The 18,006-nt window shown below is 43.8% G+C and overlaps 1 protein-coding gene across 6 annotated transcripts in view; it reads right to left on the reverse strand.

Moving 5' to 3' along the window:
• PKNOX2 (PBX/knotted 1 homeobox 2) overlaps positions 1–18,006 on the reverse strand; it is a 411,946-nt gene that overhangs the window by 302,336 nt on the left and 91,604 nt on the right. For 5 of the 6 annotated variants that reach the window (XM_088658020.1, XM_088658019.1, XM_088658021.1 and 2 more), the window contains one exon: positions 15,597–15,664. The exons of the other annotated variant lie outside the window; for it this stretch is intronic. The gene's annotated coding sequence lies outside the window, so the exon portion shown is untranslated. The remainder of the gene's footprint in view (positions 1–15,596; positions 15,665–18,006) is intronic. 6 annotated transcript variants of the gene reach the window in all.

Below are 18,006 nucleotides of genomic sequence, written 5' to 3' on the forward strand. Positions count from 1 at the left end.
AGAGTTAGCCCAACCCCCACACATGCTGGAACAGCCCTGGAAATCACCCCACCCCAGGCTGGGGGCTGGGAGGTATATACGCCCAATGCCTGCGCCAAGGTCTCCCTACATCTGAAGTATTAATAAAGTTGTGGCCAATTTTAATCCCATCAAAACGCGGTCCTGTGTCGTTATTCTGTTCGGGGTCTGCCCGGCGTTTTGGGGGACTCCGCCTGACTGCACAATGGAACTGTTCTGTTACATACTGAAGTGTCACCGAAATTAAAGAAGGTCAACTATGGGAAACATCTAGGCACAAAGTGAAATTTTATTCTGAATGTCCAATTCCCTATAGAGCTAGCTTAACACTGGCCTCTTTAAAGGGAACAAAGGTCTACATCCTACTTCCTTTCAAGTTCCTTTGATTTATACTGTAGTCTCCTGTGCATGGCTTTGGTGCCTACAAGCTGGCTCTCTTCTGCTATGATATTTGTCCTAGCCTCTTTTGCTAGGTGAATCCTAGTAAGGTAAAAGGTCAAGGACCCCTGGACGGTTAAGTCTAGTCAAAGGCGATCATCTCACTTTCAGGCTGAGAGAGCCAGCATTTGTCCACAGACAGCTTTCCGGGTCATGTGGCCAGCATGAATAAACTGATTCTGGCACGACGGAACACTGTGATGGAAACCAGAGGGCATGGAAATGCCGTTCACCTTCCTGCCGCAGCGGTACCTATTTATCTACTTGCCCTGGTGTGCTTTCATACTGCTAGGTTGGCAGGAGCTGGGACAGAGCAACGGGAGCTCACCCCGTCGCAGGGATTCGAACCGCCAACCTTCCGATCGGCAAGCCCAAGAGGCTCAGTGGTTTAGACCACAGCGCCAACCGTGTGAATTTAGTAATGAACCCTAGTAAAGGAGCATCCAACCTGGTGCCTTCCATATGTTGCTGAACTACAACTTCCATAATCCCTGGGGCTGATGGGAGATGGAGTCCAACAACATCTGGAGGACACTAGTTTGCATACCTCTGCTATAGTGCCAGAATACCATGAAGTTTACAGCCTGTCATTTGACATTCCGTAAAATGCTATAGCATATTATGATAGCATATTATTGAATCACTGCTAAGTTTAAGGTTGAGTGCTGATATTTATGAAGCTGAAACTGCACATCCACACCTAACAGGGAGGTGTCAGCAGGCATGGTTTGCAGAAGCATAAAAGCAAACCTTCAGGGAAATATCCCTGATTTGCGGGATGGATGGAACAAATTAAAGCCTGGTGAGGACTGAGCATGCTCAGTGGGTGTGGAAGACTGAATAGTTTGGGGGGAAATAACCAGGGGGAAGGGGGAATGGAAGTAGCTGGTAAAGCAGGGAGCATAGCTGTAGCAGACCAAGGGGTTCCCAAACACTACCAAACATCTGGTAGGCAGGCTAGCAGAGAGAAAGCTAGGAGCACAGGAGGAGGAGTAAAGAAAGTGAAAGAGGGGGAGTTAAAACCCTCTTTATCTGTTGTTCTTTGATCCATTTCTCCTCCAATTGAAACGAGCAAGAGGATGGAGTAGACACACATAGATATAACGAGGGTAGAGAAAACCATCATTGCCTAGATAGGACATTCCCTGTTTCACACTGAGAAGTGTGGTGGAGTCTCCTTCTTTGGAGGTCTTTAAGCAGAAGCTTGACAGGCATATGTCAAGAATGCTTTGATGGTGTTTCCTGCTTGGCAGGGGTTGGACTGGATGGCCCTTGTGGTCCCTCCAACTCTATGATTCTATGATTCTAAGCTACTTTTTAAAATATCCCTGAGGACTGAAGTGGGAGCTGCCCACAGGAAACCCATGAAGAAATCCTAAAATTCCACATAGGCGAGAATGGGTACTAGCATGCCCTTCCTCCTCTAACCTCACCGAAACAAATAGCTCCGAAGAGAAGATCTTCCACACATTCCAATTCTTCATTATGAATTAAAAATATTAATAACCCTGCTAATGCAAATTTCAAATCCAGTTCTGCCCATACTGCAGGCTGGAATGAATGGTGACTGAGAGAGAATGGCTTATGGCAGCCCAACATTGAAAGCTGCAGGTCAGGCTCTGAGTGGCTTACAACAACAATGCAGCTTTGTCCAGAGGCTTAGTACCACTAGTACAGGTTCAAGTAATGCACACCTAGCAGATTTTTTAGCAACACACTGTGTGTGTGTGTGTGTGTGTGTGTGTGTGTGTGTGTGGGAGAGGGGCTTAGAGTGTGATCTTTAGCAGACAGTGCAAGCATCTTCCTGTTTCCACCTGTGAGATGCTGGAAGGCACTCACTGGCAAGTTTTGTCAGGAAGTCCTCCACTAAAACAAAAGCCAACTCCTGTTTGACGTTCATGTGTTTGAGAGAGACTGGGGTCTGCACCGCCAGCAAGTAAACTCTGGGGCTTTAAAAGAGTTCAGCACATTAATTCTCATTTTCCACAGTAACTGGCCTCCTTGGAAGAGGAACTCAAGTGAGACCTGATGTCTGAGACGTAACTTCTCTCCCCCCTCCCCCCCTCTCTCACACACCAAGTAATTAAAACAAAATCCATCCCAATTAAGCCCCCATAGACCTCCTGTAAAGAGGGCTCTGCTGGAACTCTAGCTAGCAATTGCGTACACACATGCCTGCACACACACAAATTCACATAGTTCCTGGAACTTTCCTGCCAAACTCGAGGGAGAACTGTTCTCTTTGGTTTATGAACTGTATCTAAGCATGCTGGACCAGAGCTGCATAAATGTCCAAGATACAGCTCCATTCTTTGTCCTTCACCATGCCATAAAAACACATTAAGATCACACTATCGTCTTTAAGTTCGAAAGACAATGTAATGATGTGATGCACCACAAGCAACTCTGCCTACTGTTTATGTCAGGGTGGCTAAACTGTGACTCTCCAGATGTGGCTTGACTACATCTCCCATTACCCCTGACTGTTGGCCATAGTGGCTAGGGTTGATAGGAGTTGGAGTCCAATAACATCTGGAGAGTGACAGGTTAGACTTTAGTTTACATGATGGCATACCTAGTGACAAAAAAATAGAATTGAGTCAAGAACCCCTAATCTTGTTATGGATTGCATATCTCTCAAAGCCCCTTTGCCTCTGACTCATCCTTGAACACACAAGAGACCATTTAGGATTGTTATCCCAGAGTAACTGACGGTGTAAGTAGGCCTTAATTCTCAACCGAGAACTACTGGTCTGAGCAACTATTTCATGCAACCGTAGAACTGCAGAGTTGGAAGGGACCCCAAATGTCATCTAGTTCAACCCCCCCTGCAATGCAGGAATCTTGGCTAAAGCATCCATGACAGATGGCTATCCAACCTCAGCTTTAAAAACCTTCAAGGAAGGAGAGACCACAACTTCCCGAGAGAGACTGTTCCATTGTCGAACAGCTCTTACTGTCAGAAATACTTTATTCATTTTGCAGATTCTTTGTTTTCGATGCCTGGTAGCCTACTTTATTATTATTATTATTATTATTATTATTATTATTATTATTATTATTTGTTATGGAAAAGGTGGCAACTAACTCATTTTTCCCTAAGCTACACAAATGCCTCAGGGCAAAAAGAGTGAAACAGAATGGCCTCCCTTCACAAAGCAGTATGAGTTAAATTGGTGTCAGTTATAATACTTAATGCACTGAGGAGAGAAAAAAGCCTCAGGCCATCAGATCAGTCAAGGATACTAATGGCCTGTATCAACAATCTACATTTAGGATTGAAGTATATGTTAAAGTGCCACAGACAACTGTGTTTATTTTATAACCTCAACACAGAAATGAGACTGGACAGAATGCAGGTTTGAAGATTACATTTGAAATTAGAATTTTATTTCTTTAAGCTGTATCTCACTTCATAGAAACATTGGAAGAGTCCTGCCGGATCAGGCCAACGGTTCATTTAATCCAGCATTCTGTTTTCATACTGGCCAACCAGATGCCCATGGGAATCCTGAGATCAACATACGGCATATATCTATTGGCATTAAAGATTTGTGGGGGGATTGTCCAGTTTATTATGTACACACCTGAGGGAAAAAATAGACTGAATGAGAAATTCTTATAACCCTTGTTGAATTTAACTTGAGAAAAGTGTTCCATGTAAGGCTGTGCCAAATTTTAATCAAGGACCGCTCGGGGTTGAAAGGGCCATTTTGGAGGTCCCAAAATGTTCACTGAAAGAACCTCCAGGCCTTAGCCCTTTCACCTCGCTTCTCTCCTTTCTCTTAGCTCTCTCAGCAATTGCTCTGTGCAATTTTCTTCTGCTTCAAATAAGGTACTCATTGCTGGATACAGGACCCAGCTAATCAGGAATCAAACAGCCTGCATGATGACATCACAGCACCATGTGTTTGGCAGGTGATAGCAGTTTGGTGATTAAGAGGGAGATTTTTGAGTGATTGGGTTGATGAGGTGTTTGTGTGTAGGTTGATACGTTGGGTGTTTGGGAGCAGAACAAGGTGAGGGGTATTGGATGAGTAGTAAGTACTGTAGTATTTGCGTAGATGTAAAACAGAATTTGTATATGATGTGGATGTGGAATGAGTGTTGTATATTACGAGTCAGGATGTGCTTTGGCAAGAAAGGATCTCAGACTCTTCATATGTTTTGAAAAGGTGGTGCGATGTCTTTGTAAATTTGGCTCTTTCACACTGCATTGCGTCTGAAGAAGTGTGCATGCACACGAAAGCTCATACCAGTGACAAACTTAGTTGGTCTCTAAGGTGCTACTGGAAGGATTTTTTAAATTTTGTTTCGACTATGGCAGACCAACACGTCTACCTATCTGTAACTGCATTGCAGTTTGTGTTATATTGTAGTTTTTAAGTTTCCATGTTTGCTATAGATACATATTGTTATTTTGCAAGCCGCTTACTGCCTTAGCCTTTAGCAGCATCTATATGTGAGGAATAAATAAATGTAGCCAGTTGAAGAAGGCTGTGGTATGGTGTCACAAAGCCAGCTCAGAGTAAGGGCAATGTCCCCCAGCTTTGCTTTTATATCATAGCTCTCCAAACTATAACCAGAAAGGAAGGGTTTCATTTCATGGAGGGTTTTCAGCTTAATTCCTATTTCCTAATTCCATGTTGATCCACATCCTGGGAGCAACCCCTCCTTATTTCAGATATAATTGCAAACTAAGGGTTATACAGGAAACATTTCCCAAAGTATGGATGAACAGCAGAAATGTAGCACAGAGGAAGGTTTATGAATAATGACATCATGCTTATTCTTTTAGAATCTTTCAGCTCCAAAAAAAATCCAAAGTGGATGAAATATGGATTTTAAATGATCACAGATGGGAGAATGTAATATTGCGAGTTTTACTTATCGTGCAATTAATATGAAATCAAAATAGGTATGTAATACTCCTAGCTAGCTGTTGTGGAACTCAACATGTGAGCAAATTCAAAGAAAAACAGATGGATCTGCAGCACTCTCTGTTGTTTGATGACATTTGAGAACATCGCTTCCAGTATGGAAAACATGGTACCCAAGAATTCAACATGAAAGGGGGCTATTTAGCCTAGCCTCGTTCCATCCACTGCCAGTCTGTTATTGCCAAATGGAAGCCTAGCCTTTTGTGGATGTGAAGAGGCTGCAATTCAACATCCCAGGGAGATTGTTCCTTGTGCCAGAAGCCCTATGCTTCCTTCAACCCTTGGTACGGATGACCCAGTCAAAGAGCCAGTTGGGAAAGATGGATTATGTGCATGAAGGGAGGAAATCAAGGCTTACTTGAAGATTGCAGAATGAGACAATGCATATTTGGATGGACAGCTCTACACAGACTGTGTGCTTCAAAAAGATGTCTGAAGGGGTTGGTGGCAGTTGTTGTTCAATGACATTTGCAAGCCATGGGTTCCCAATACCTTTCTTAGTAGATAGGTGGAATGCAATTTAACCAGAGACAATAAATAAACCATGACCAGATCAGGGACCTCCTTTCAGAGGGTTTTTAATTTATATTAAATCCAGCAGATGCTTACCACTGAAGCATATGAAAATGCATCAAAATAGATTTCTTATTTTAAAGCAATTGCACTGAAAATTTCAGCATCCAAATGGAAGCAGATCATCACACAAGAGCCCCCAAGAGGAGGAGAAAAAACCTATAAGGGTAACATTAAATGAAAGAAAGCCTTAAATGTCAAAGATTTTTCAAGTTTCCTGTCTTTTATTGGGCTGGCCTATTGACTCAGAAAACTCAGCAAAGATTATTAACTCAGGCAGAAGAAGAGGAATGGAAAAGGTATGACTAGCTCAAGGGGGAGATACAGATGGGGAGATGAATTTTTTGAAAGGGACAAAGTGAATGGGTAAGCATGGGAGCTTACTAGACTGGCAAATTCCACTCCAAGCAAAGGGCATTGCAAGAAGGAGTGGGGTGGATGAATCTATTTTGACTCCAGGACACTTTTGTTTGTGTTCATTCATAAGACTGTTCCATTCTATTTCCACTTCAAGACCTGCATTGGCTCCCAGTACGTTTCCGAGCACAATTCAAAGTGTTGGTGCTGACCTTTAAAGCCCTAAACTGCCTCGGTCCAGTATACCTGAAAGAGCGTCTCCACCTCCATCGCTCTGCCCGGACACTGAGATCCAGTGCCGAGGGCCTTCTGGCAGTTCCCTCGCTGCGAGAAGCCAAGTTACAGGGAACCAGGCAGAGGGCCTTCTCGGTAGTGGCACCCGTCCTGTGGAACGCCCTCCCACCAGATGTCAAAGAGAAAAATAACTACCAGACTTTTAGAGGACACCTGAAGGCAGCCCTGTTTAGGGAGGCTTTTAATGTTTAATCAATTTTTTTATTTTATTTTTCTGTTGGAAGCCGCCCAGAGTGGCTGGGGAGGCCCAGCCAGATGGGCAGGATATAAATAATAAATTATTATTATATCAGGTTATGTTATGTTATATTAAGATTTGAGTTCAATTTTTCTATTATTGTTTAGTTTGTTTGTCTGTTTGTTTAGTCTTCTTTTTACTTTATTTATCTATTCTTTTTTTCCATTATATATGTATGTTGTTGTTTTTTGTTTTTTCTGTTATTGCTGTTGTATATGTCTTATTTTAAAATCTCAATAAAGATATTTTATTTTTTAAAAAGGAAAAATAATAAATTATTATTATTATTATTATTATTATTATTATTATTATTATTATTATCTGCAATTTATTTATTTTTAATCTATGCTAAGATCTGGAAGGCCAAGGGTTCCCCACTCCTGCTCTAGACTGTGCTTGATGTTTCTCTGGGCCACTCCACATGTGACTTGGCAACAAGCCAATCTTTGGCCCCATATGGCAACTTGTCTTGGCTCTCTAATGAGCATCCCTATATGATCCTTGTGATTCAAACATGGGGTTCATCTCGTTCAACTTTAGATATTAAGATATGCATTAAAAAAAAACACCCAAGAACACTTGCATGTATATCTGAATAAGTAATGTGCATGGACTCTCTCAAAAGATAAGGAATCACTTTAAAAATAATAATGATACACATCCATAAGGAGGAACAAGGCCCTCTGTTTCAAATTCATTATTAATTACTTATTTCTTTAGAAAAAAAGTTATAGATTACTTAGTCAGAGGAATCGCCAAGCTTTGCAGGGGCAAAACTAGGCCAGTCAAAGACCCAGTTTGGTACCCCCAACATGTGCATTCGTGTACACACACACACACACACACAGGCTATGGCACCCCTCTGGAGTCCTGGGGCAAAAAACATGACCACCCCCCTTGTAGCTCAAAAAGTTTATGCATCAATGAGACACAGGTATCAGCAAAACCATTAAAGCAAAATAAAACAAAAGATAACCGAGTCACACATCTCACTAGGCTTGCTGAAATTAAAATAAGTTTCTGCAGGAATCTAGCGAGGGAACCACCTAATGTCAATACACCGGCTGCTGCCCACACTAAGATACTGGCTCCTTGCAAATGCAGAGCAAACATTACATGACACTTTTAAAAGTGCAAGCTCCACAGACTGAAGTGGTCAGATGGACACCTATGGGACAAGGTGATATCGAGGCAAAAAGACTACTCAGATAAATAAATGTGCCTTCACTTCGTCACAAAGTGAGCATAGGGGATGCATGCTTTGGAAACAGAGAGAAGGAAAGGGAAAGGGGTGCAAGGCCAGCAGCAGCAGCAGCACTGAGAACCCAATGCCAAAGTTTGTTTGTTTGTTTGTTTGTTTGTTTGTTTGTTTGTTTGTTTGTTAAACTTCTTGTCTCACTCTTCCTCCTAAATAAGCTAAGTTGCCATTAGGCTCCACCCTCCATCAGGCAACAGCAGCAAGAGCAAAGAGAAGCAGGGCCACCCAAGTGGAGAGATGTTTGCCTCCTGCTTCTCCTTGAACTGTTTTCCATTCCAACTCATCGTGATAAGAACTTTGCGAGTTTGCTCTCCTCCTCCTTCCTAATGCCGATCATTTTTGTGCCCCGCCATTTAGAATTTAAGCTTGGGGCAAAGATCATTACTGATCTTTGCAAGCCGCTGTTGGGAGCTCAAGAGGGGGGCAGAAATGCTTTGAATGGCAAATAAATAGCACCACTACCCCTCTCCCAAAGTCCAGGTAAGCACAAGTGTTTCTCCTTGGTACTCATCACCTGCCTTTCACACGGGTTCTATTGACAGATCCTCCTCACTGTGGCGGTATGGGAAAAAACGAGGCAGCCAAGGTTCATCGCTGCAGGCAGATGCGTGCACTTTTGAGATCGAAAAGGGAAATCCTGTAGGAGGCTTGAGAGCTGAGGTAGCAACTGAAGGATGACTCGTGTGAGGAAACAAAAACAGGGTGGAAATCAAGGCAACCTCACACTTTACAGCCCTCAGGCTGTCCTGCTGTTCCCAGATTCCATGGTCACAAGCCTTCCTACATCAGCCAGGCTGCCTTTTGTCTTAGTGGCTTTAAATTTCAGTGTGGGGACCAGAGGGAACGGATGGGGGAAGAGTGTCAGATTGTGCACAAGGTAGCCTTTTTCATTTTGCAATGTGACATTCTGTTGCTAGTCCTATGGTCCCCTAACTGCTGTCAGCTACATAAATTTGCACTGGGGCGGGAATGGGACCACTGTCTAGGTCTTGTGAAGCCACTTGTTCTACTGTTGCCTTTTCTTCCGTAGCTTTCCGTTCATATCTGCAGAATAACCAAAAAGATCACATTCCTACTGAGGATTTGCCTGAGGCTTTTAATCAGGGATACGAGAGATAATTCAGTGCAATTCACATTTTCATCCTCAGGCTCCTAATGTGCAGTTTGTGAAACAATACACAAACCAAAACACAGCTATCCTTTGAAAATTCTCACTTTTGTTCCCATACAGTTCTCCCATCAAATAACGTGTCTGCAAATGACTGGTTTTTTTTTGGGGGGGGGATGTACATGAAAATGTGTAACTAGTGAAAACAGCACAGGAAAAGGCATCATATTAGAGAAACTGCTTACCAAAAAAGTGTATATATCTGGAAAAAAATTTGCTCTAAAGTACCAATGAATCCGATGAAGAATTGTGGAGAACTGAACATAAGCTGGAAAAATGAAAAACACAGAAATTGACAGAATGTCATGGACTGGCTGAATGCAGAGGAGTGGCAGAAGGTACCAGCTGGGAAACCCCCAAGAGAAGAAGGCTCAGAGCCAGAGGATTGATGGTGGGGCGACCATGAGTGGTCAGAGGGAGAAGAGGGGGGACTGGGAGGTGGAGGTGTGGGAAACTGAAGAGCTAACAGGGTTTAGTGAGCAGGAAGAGGCTGCGGCAGAGAGCAGTGCAGAAGCAGAGGAGGATCAAGAGACAGAGTGGAGGCAAGCTGCTGACGAAGCCAAGGAGTCCCTGCTTCTGTTGTGACCAGTTTGCCTCCCACCTCGGTCTTCCAGAACATAGAGAGGAATGAAGAGGGCAGAGCAAAGAGAGACAAGACAACAGAGCCTTAGGCTACAGGGGAAGGAACCAAGGGAGTAGAAGGTTTAGGCAACTGTGGGAAGGCATGCACCTTCAGTCCTTGCAACTGTCTCCCTGAGGCAAGACCTACTGGGAAGGGTTGCTGTGACTACTAGGACTGAGTTCTTTTTTGTTTCTTTGACTAAAGAGTTAACTTCACTGACACTGGGTGTTTTATTGCTGACCTGTCCCTGACTCCAGCTCCTTACAGAGATTCATCCATTCTTATTTTCAAAGCACCATCCATTTTCATATTGAACTCAAGAGTTTCCAAGTGAGATTGGTTACCCTAGGGTGTGTCTAACATGCCTGAAGCTCATTGCATTTGTGTGCAAGAGGCAAGGGGGTTTAGTGGCTTCCCTGCATAATTAGGAATTAGGAATCTGTCAATTTTGGTTTCTTTCTTTGATTTTTTCCACTCTGAAGTTCGGTTCTCCACATAAATTTGCAGGGTTTTTTTTATAAGTCCACATGAAAATTTGTCAGCATTTTTGTGCAAATTTATTCAGGTATACACACTTTGCTATGTAATTCTGCCTAATATACAAACTTTTGCAAAGAAATTTCCTCTATTACAATGCATTTTTCTGTGTTACTTTCACTACTATATGCACATTTCACCATAGTTTATGCCTTTTGTACACTTTGCTTGGCTGGAGAACTGGATTGCAAAACTTGAATAAGTGCAAATCTCTGAAGACAATCCACATATTGTTTCAGAAAATGTGAATTTGGGAAGTTCCCTTTAAATGCAAACTGAATCAAATTTCTCACCATCCACACTCGTAATGCACAGAGATGCGCAGGCAAAGGAGTCATTTCCAAAACACACTACAAGAAAGAACAGAAAGGCAAGGTTCTTCTCATTACTCTGACCCCCTCACACAGTCCTTGGCCAGCCTCAAAGCCTTTTGTCCATCTTTAAGGCTGTCCTGACCTTTGGCATCTGCGCTCCATGGAGATGATCAAAGGGTCAGATTCATGGGTTCATAAAATTGCAGAACGTGACAGGCGGAGTTTGCAAACAGCTGATCAAGCTTATGGAGCTGTTATTGCAAAGGGGTGGGCTGCGGGGGCCTGGCTTTCAAAGCTTGCAGAGAAATGTGCTCCCAGTTTACCCTGATCAAGAACAAAGAACAAAGAAAAGCAGGAAGATACACGCAAACAGAAAGGGTATCAATGCCTTTCGGGAAAGAAGGAAGAAGAAAGGATTCTCTCTCTCAATACATTGGTTCTTCTATCACACACATCTATTGCCTCCGGAATAAAAACAGAAAGCTCCGGAAAAGCGTCACAGCCTTGCAGATGCTGAAGACCATTGCTTTTTAGCTCAGTTGGTTACAGCATGATGCTGATAACACCAAGGTTGCAGGTTCGATCCCCATACAGGACAGCTGCATATTCCTGAATTGCAGGGGATTGGACTAGATGATTTTCGAGGGTCCCTTCCAACTCTATGTTTTTATGATCATGGCCAGAATCCTACATCATGCAGGCATCTTGTTTATCATTCAAGAAGTATCCGGCTGTTTATTGGGGTCCTCTGCTGAGCAAGCAGATTTATTTATCTATGTATTCATTCATAAGAGTACTTCTGTTACCTCCATATTGTTAAACAGCATGGGCGTTAACCATGTCGAAACATAAACCATTTAAAAATGCAAATAAAACTCGGGTAACAACATTAGTGCCACAGGAACATCCCACTGCCCGGGACTCCTTGTCAGCAATGGGAAATTGCCATTCCTAGGTCTCGTTCACATGAGTTTGACCAAACTGCGGGAGGCAGTGCAAGACAGGAGTGCCTGGCGTGCTATGGTCCATGGGGTCACGAAGAGTCGGACACGACTAAACGACTAAACAACAACAGGTCTCGTTCACAGGGACGTGTGTGCTGCTGTGGACTAAACCACTGAGCCTCTTGAGCTTGCTGATTGGAAGGTTGGCGGTTCGAATCCCCTCGATGGGATGAGCGCCCGTTGCTCTGTCCCAGCTCCTGCCAACCTAGCAGTTCAAAAGCACCCAGTGCAAGTAGATAAATAGGTACCGCTGCGGCGGGAAGGTAAATGTCATTTCCGTGCGCTCTGGTTTCCGTCACGGTGTCCCATTGCACCAGAAGCAGTCTAGTCATGCTGGCCACATGACCCGGAAAGCTGTCTGTGGACAAATGCTGGCTCCCTCAGCCTGAAAGCGAGATGAGGGACACCCCATAGTCACCTTTGACTGGACTTACCTTTTTTTACCTTCACACTTTGTTCTTTGGAACAATAATAGGTCAAGAGAACAGCATCATTCCAAGTAAGACAGTGTGAGGGAGGTTGTGGGGTCTGCTGGGCTTCCACTGCTTTTTCTGAACCCCTACCCTCAATTCCTAGAATCCCTCCCCCTCAATATTCCTGGATTTCTCTCTTCCTTGACTCGCCTGCATCCCTCCCCCACCATGCCCTGCCAACTCCAAATCTGAATTTAGTGGCCAAAGCAAATTTCATCTCGATCTCTAGCATTCATATAAAACAACTGAAAAGTCACAGATAATGGGAAAAGACTCAATGTGATCTCACTCTGCATTCAGATAAGTGAAGAGATATGTCTTAGTTTGGATCGTACAGTGGGGATGAGGCATGGAAATGGGTGGTGAAATAGGCTCCCTGTGCGAAAAGCAGGTCTGCATCAGCCAAAACTTTAAATCACCAGCTCCCATAGGCAAACACTGATCTCTGCAAGCCAAACGAGGTCAAGGATGAGAACGTGCTTTGCTCAGCCAACTGCATGATGCTGTGTGGTATCAGGTTAGCTGTTCTTATGATTTATTCAAATAGTCATCACAGTCTATTTTTACACGGGAGTGATGATATCCGCTGATAACAATTAATCACATGTACGTGTAGATTAGTTAGGAGCCAGAGCATTGCTAAAATGGCGCCAGAAGCCTGCAGTCAAAGAATTGGCTGCTGGGTTCCATTCAATATGTAAAATCCAAGCCCAGCCACCACTCTTCAGTTCTAGAATTGCCATCGTTGGAGGTAAAGCAAACAGTTTCTAGATGGAAAAATAAAGTCTTCCCTCCCACCCTCTATGTTGTCCCAAAGGCTGTAAGCAACAACGACACTCCCTCCATTCTTCACAGCAGAGCTCTCCTCTTAAGCATCGGCCTCTGCCACCATCTTGAATACCTCCCCACCACCTCTAGAGTTGCCCATTTAAACAGCAGCCTGATGGAGACAATGCTTTTCCTGGAATGGAGGTACTATTTATTGATTTGTGTGATTTATATCCTGCCCTTTCACCCAAAGGAGCCCAGGGCAGAAGACACAGCAGTGATAAAACATTAAAAATAATCTACAAAAATGTTAAAGCGTTCTTTTAAAAAGCTTATCCCCACCAGGGATATCTGGGTTGCTGGGAACAATGTTTTGTCAGCCACCAAATACCCGCATAAACAGGAATGTTTCTCCTGAAAGTCTATAATGAGGGAGACCGCTGCACCTCACTAGGGAGGGCACTGTACAAGCAGGGAACCACCACAGAAAAGGGCACAATGCCAACTGGGCAAGGTCTCACCTGCCGATTGTAGGGTCCGAAGGAGTTCTTTTAGGTATGAGGTGGGCACTGGCGAATGAAGAGGAGTGCGGGGGGAGTGCACCACCCCCGGCAGTGCGATCCCGGTGGAGTGCCATCGCAGCTGACCCCCTGCCCGCACTGGGCGCCACAGGCACTCCACGTGGCACTCCATGGCCCCAGGATGTGTGCCACGCCCCTGCAGACGGTGCGCCACACCCCCAGGATGTATGCCATGCCCCTGTGGGCAGCACACCATGCCCCCAGGAAGTGCGCCAGTCCTGTCCCGCCTGCTCTCCACCCCCCAGTGCCGGAGCATGAAGCTCTGCCACTGGAGGTGAGGAAGAAGACATTTGCTTACTTCATCTCTGAAGACAACCACAAGGAGTGAGAGCCAAGGATCTAAGCAAGGGGTCAGAGGCAAGGAACACATCAGAGCCATGAAGGTCTTTGTTTCTCCGGCAAGGTCTTAGTCCAAACAGGAAGTCCTTTATAGCTCCTCCTGTCCAGGAAGGCCCAATGGACACCTTAGCTGGGCAGTGCCAGCCCAGACACTGACAGTACTTCACTGCCTGGGAAGATGCTCCAATTGGCTCCCAGGTTCTCAGTTTTAGCCCTGGCAGCTCCTGGCAGTCAGTCTCCTCAACCCATCCTTCTCTCAGCCTGCTGTTTCTTCACTCATTCCTCATTTCTCTTATCCACTCCATTCCTTCAGCTCCATTTATCAATTTTGGGTGGTTTTAATCTCAACCAAACAGACAACCCTGGGTGGTTTTAATCTCAACCAAACAGACAACCCTGGCCTCTACAAAATCTAGGGAGGATTATAGTCCCTGACTGGGTTCACAGTACAGGCACAGGTTTTCCTTAATCCCTTTACTTATTGACACATAATTTAACAATATAAAAATCCTCCTGGATCAGGCCAAAGACCCACCTAGTCTAGCATCCTGTATCCAGTGCCAAACAGATGCCAATGGGAACCAAGCAAGCACAAGATGAGTGCAATAGTCCTCTCCCACTGTTATTCTCAAGCAGCTAATACTTGTTTTATGTTATTCATTTCCCTCCAATTATCTCCCCATCCACCCCATGCTGCAAAAAATAAATAAATCACAGAGCACATGCTTTTGCTATACAGATTGATTGGTTTACTCAAGCAATGGCAGGTCCTCACTTCAGTTTAATACTTTAGCTGATCAGCTTGGTTGCCTCTCATGTCGTTTCCAGCTAGACAAATCTACGGTTCTCCTGGCTAAGCTAGTTTTCTGTGTAAATCAATCACTGATGGGAAGAGGAAGCAAAGGGACCAAGAATAGAGGCAGAACTGGCTTTGCTCAACCAAGAGAACTGGCAAAGTCTCAATGCTTCTGTAAGCTCTGCCAAATGCACAGAACTTTCACCATAAGCTAACAGACGATAAATGGCATTAACAGTATAATGAGCACCAAAATCAATTACAGGCAACTCAAGCAGGCAGTCCGTGGCCCTGGGGCTCTCAGCCTAATTTCAAAAGCCCTCTGCAAGTGATCTGTCCAGACCTTTGGCAACAGCCAACTTTCCCTCTCCCAAGAGCCTACTGGGTGTGGAGAAGGGGAAAGAGATAGAGAAGTGGGTGACCCTCCCCACCAGACTCTGCTATACACACTTATTCAGGAAACACTGAGTCCAGGAAAATCATGGGCATAAAAGCCATAGTCCATCTCTCCATTTAAACAAAGGAGGGCAAGGGACAGGGTGCCTGCAAACATTATACTCCAATATGTGCACCAACCTTTCCAGATAATTGTTGTACATCAGGAGTGGATAACCCATAGCTCTCCAGGTGTTCCTGAATCACAACTCCATCACCCTCAGGTCAGGAATGATGGGAACTAACTGCACACAGAAAACATTGTTGGCTGTAACACAGACTCAATGAAGACTAGTTAAAATGCATCACATTCCTTTTTCATCGAATTGGGGTGTATTATTTCAGTAAGTTTCCAGAACACCAACTACAACATTGTGGGTGCCTCCTTATGGGCCCTGTAACCTCTGTCAAATGCAGGATAAAATGCCAATCGGGTTACTTACCATTCAGCAAACTTTGGAACAGATCAGCTGCAAAGGCAGACAGCTCAGGATCCAATTCCAGAAGGTACCTATTAAAATAATAAAATATATTGTGTAAGGGATGGACAAATTCGTCCATTGTGGTTTCTGTGTTTCTCATGTTTTTAGTCTGCAGCTTGGTGTCCCACATTTCTACATCAGTTTGCTAAATTTTCAATTACAAGTCCCAATGAATATTGATTATTTTTTCAAATATTCATTGCATTTCTATCCAGTCAATCTGGGCAACTTTCTCTCTCTCTCTTTTTTTTCTCTCTCTCTCTTTCTAAAAAAACAGTGTAAAACCAGTATGAAACATCAAGCAAAAAATATATTTTAAAGCACTAAAATATTGGCCTTGCAGTATAAATAGGTCTTCAATTGGTTGAAAAGTTCTGAACAAGAGTTATTTGGATGGATTTACAAAGTTAAGGAAACCCAATAGTGGTACCTCGGGTTATGAACTTAGTTCGTTCCAGAGGTCTGTTCTTAACTCGAAACCGTTCTTAACCTGAGGCATGCTTTCTCTAATGGGGCCTCCCACTGCCGCTGTGCCGCTGGCATGCGATTTCTGTTCTCATCCTGGGGCAAAGTTCGCAACCCGAAGCAACTACTTCCGAGTTAGTGGAGTTTGTAACCTGAAGGTACCACTGTACAATAACCTTGCTATTGACTCCCATTAAGATGAGTACCACCACAGAACCATTTATTTCTCTATGGTCCACAAGTGGTCTGGGACCAGGGTATCTGAACAGACATGAGACAAATTCTGTTTTATCTTTTGTCCTCTTTTGGCGATGCATTCCCTCTTTTTTTGGAAATGTGCAAATGGCCAACCCAGCCCTGACTATGGCCTGATCCCATAGCTCCTGGCTCCACCCCAGGCTGCTGCCTTCATCTCAGCCCAGACACTAGAAATATAAAGTAAGATATATGGCCATTTTCTCTCCATTTACAAGAAGAAGAATTTCAGCTTGAAACTGCAGCTGTTATCAAAAAAATAAAGAAAATGTGTTCTGTTATTATGAAAACAAAGTGCATTTGTTCTTTACATTTCATGTTTCAGTTCCTGTCCCAATAGCTTTGAAAGTAAAAAAAATAGTTTTATAGCCATGTTTGCTGCAGTGGATTTTGGTCTTTATGACTTGAATTTAGCATGGAAAGGTTTCTACCATTTACACCATTAGAGTTTCCACCTTTCGATGACGAGGAAATGTGGTACAGCACAGAGAATGCTAAGGCTGGGGCCAACGAAACCCTTTCCCTCAGCCAGAAAGCTCAAATTTCTTAAGATTGCAAGGCAAACTGCCCTGGATGAAGAACTTGAACTTGGAGTATGGGTTCTACCAAAATCTTCCATACTCAGATCAATATGATACATAGGCAAAGTAGGTTTCAAGGGAACAGCAAGCAAGCAGCACAACCTCTATGATCCCATCATAAGGAAACTGGATGGCAAATGGGGCGGTTCCTTGGACTGTGGGCCATCCAAAGTAAGCTTTGTGACTGAGGTAGGATTCAAACCCAGATCTCCTCAGGCCTAGACCAACACTCTGACTTCTCTCAATCTGGATAGAACTCCACAAAGTTCGCAAACATATATTTTATTGAATAGAAAGTAGACTATTACTGTGGCCTTCATTTCCCAGCCTGCCTTGAGATCTGGAAAGGCATGACTTTTTCTTAAAGGTTGGAGCAGCATGATTATTCAACCTACTTAATACTAATACACAGATTTGCTATCACCAAATAACTGAGCCCTATTGGTCTGCCAACTTGTTTCATTGCCTACAGTGGTCACAAAGATCTCTCCAACATCATCTCAGTGACAGTGCCATTGCTATTCTAAAAGAAATAAAAAACAAAGCATGAAGGTCCCCAGAAAACAGGGGAACAATGGGAACATAGTATTTTGAGCCTAAATCCACTTATTCTGGATAGAAATGATTAATCCTGCTTGGTTTTCTTATTTTCCGTGGGTGGTATTCAATACTAGTCGTACCACTGAAGTTAATGGACATATAACTGTAGAATCACAGAACTGGGAGGGAACCCAAGGGTCCTCTAGTCCAACCCCCTGCAATGCAGGAATTTCCAGGTGGCCCATATGGGGATCGAACCCGCCACCTTGGCGTTATCAGCACCACGCTCTTAACCAACTGCGCTGACATTACTCAGTTAAATTCATTGCAAGAGTTGTGCTGCTCCTGCTGCCACCCTCATCCAGTTGTAGGCAAAACATTAACTGAAGCTTTAATTTAAAATTATGTGGGCTAGTATTCTCAGATATTTTGCAGAGCTATAAATTTGTCCCCAAGAACAAAAACATCAGATGGTAAGTATCATTCTTAAAATAGGCATTCCCCCCCCTCCATCATGTCGTTTAGTCGTG

Source organism: Zootoca vivipara, chromosome 14 (genome assembly GCF_965207765.1).
Source record: "Zootoca vivipara chromosome 14, rZooViv2.hap1.1, whole genome shotgun sequence".
NCBI lineage: Eukaryota > Metazoa > Chordata > Lepidosauria > Squamata > Lacertidae > Zootoca > Zootoca vivipara.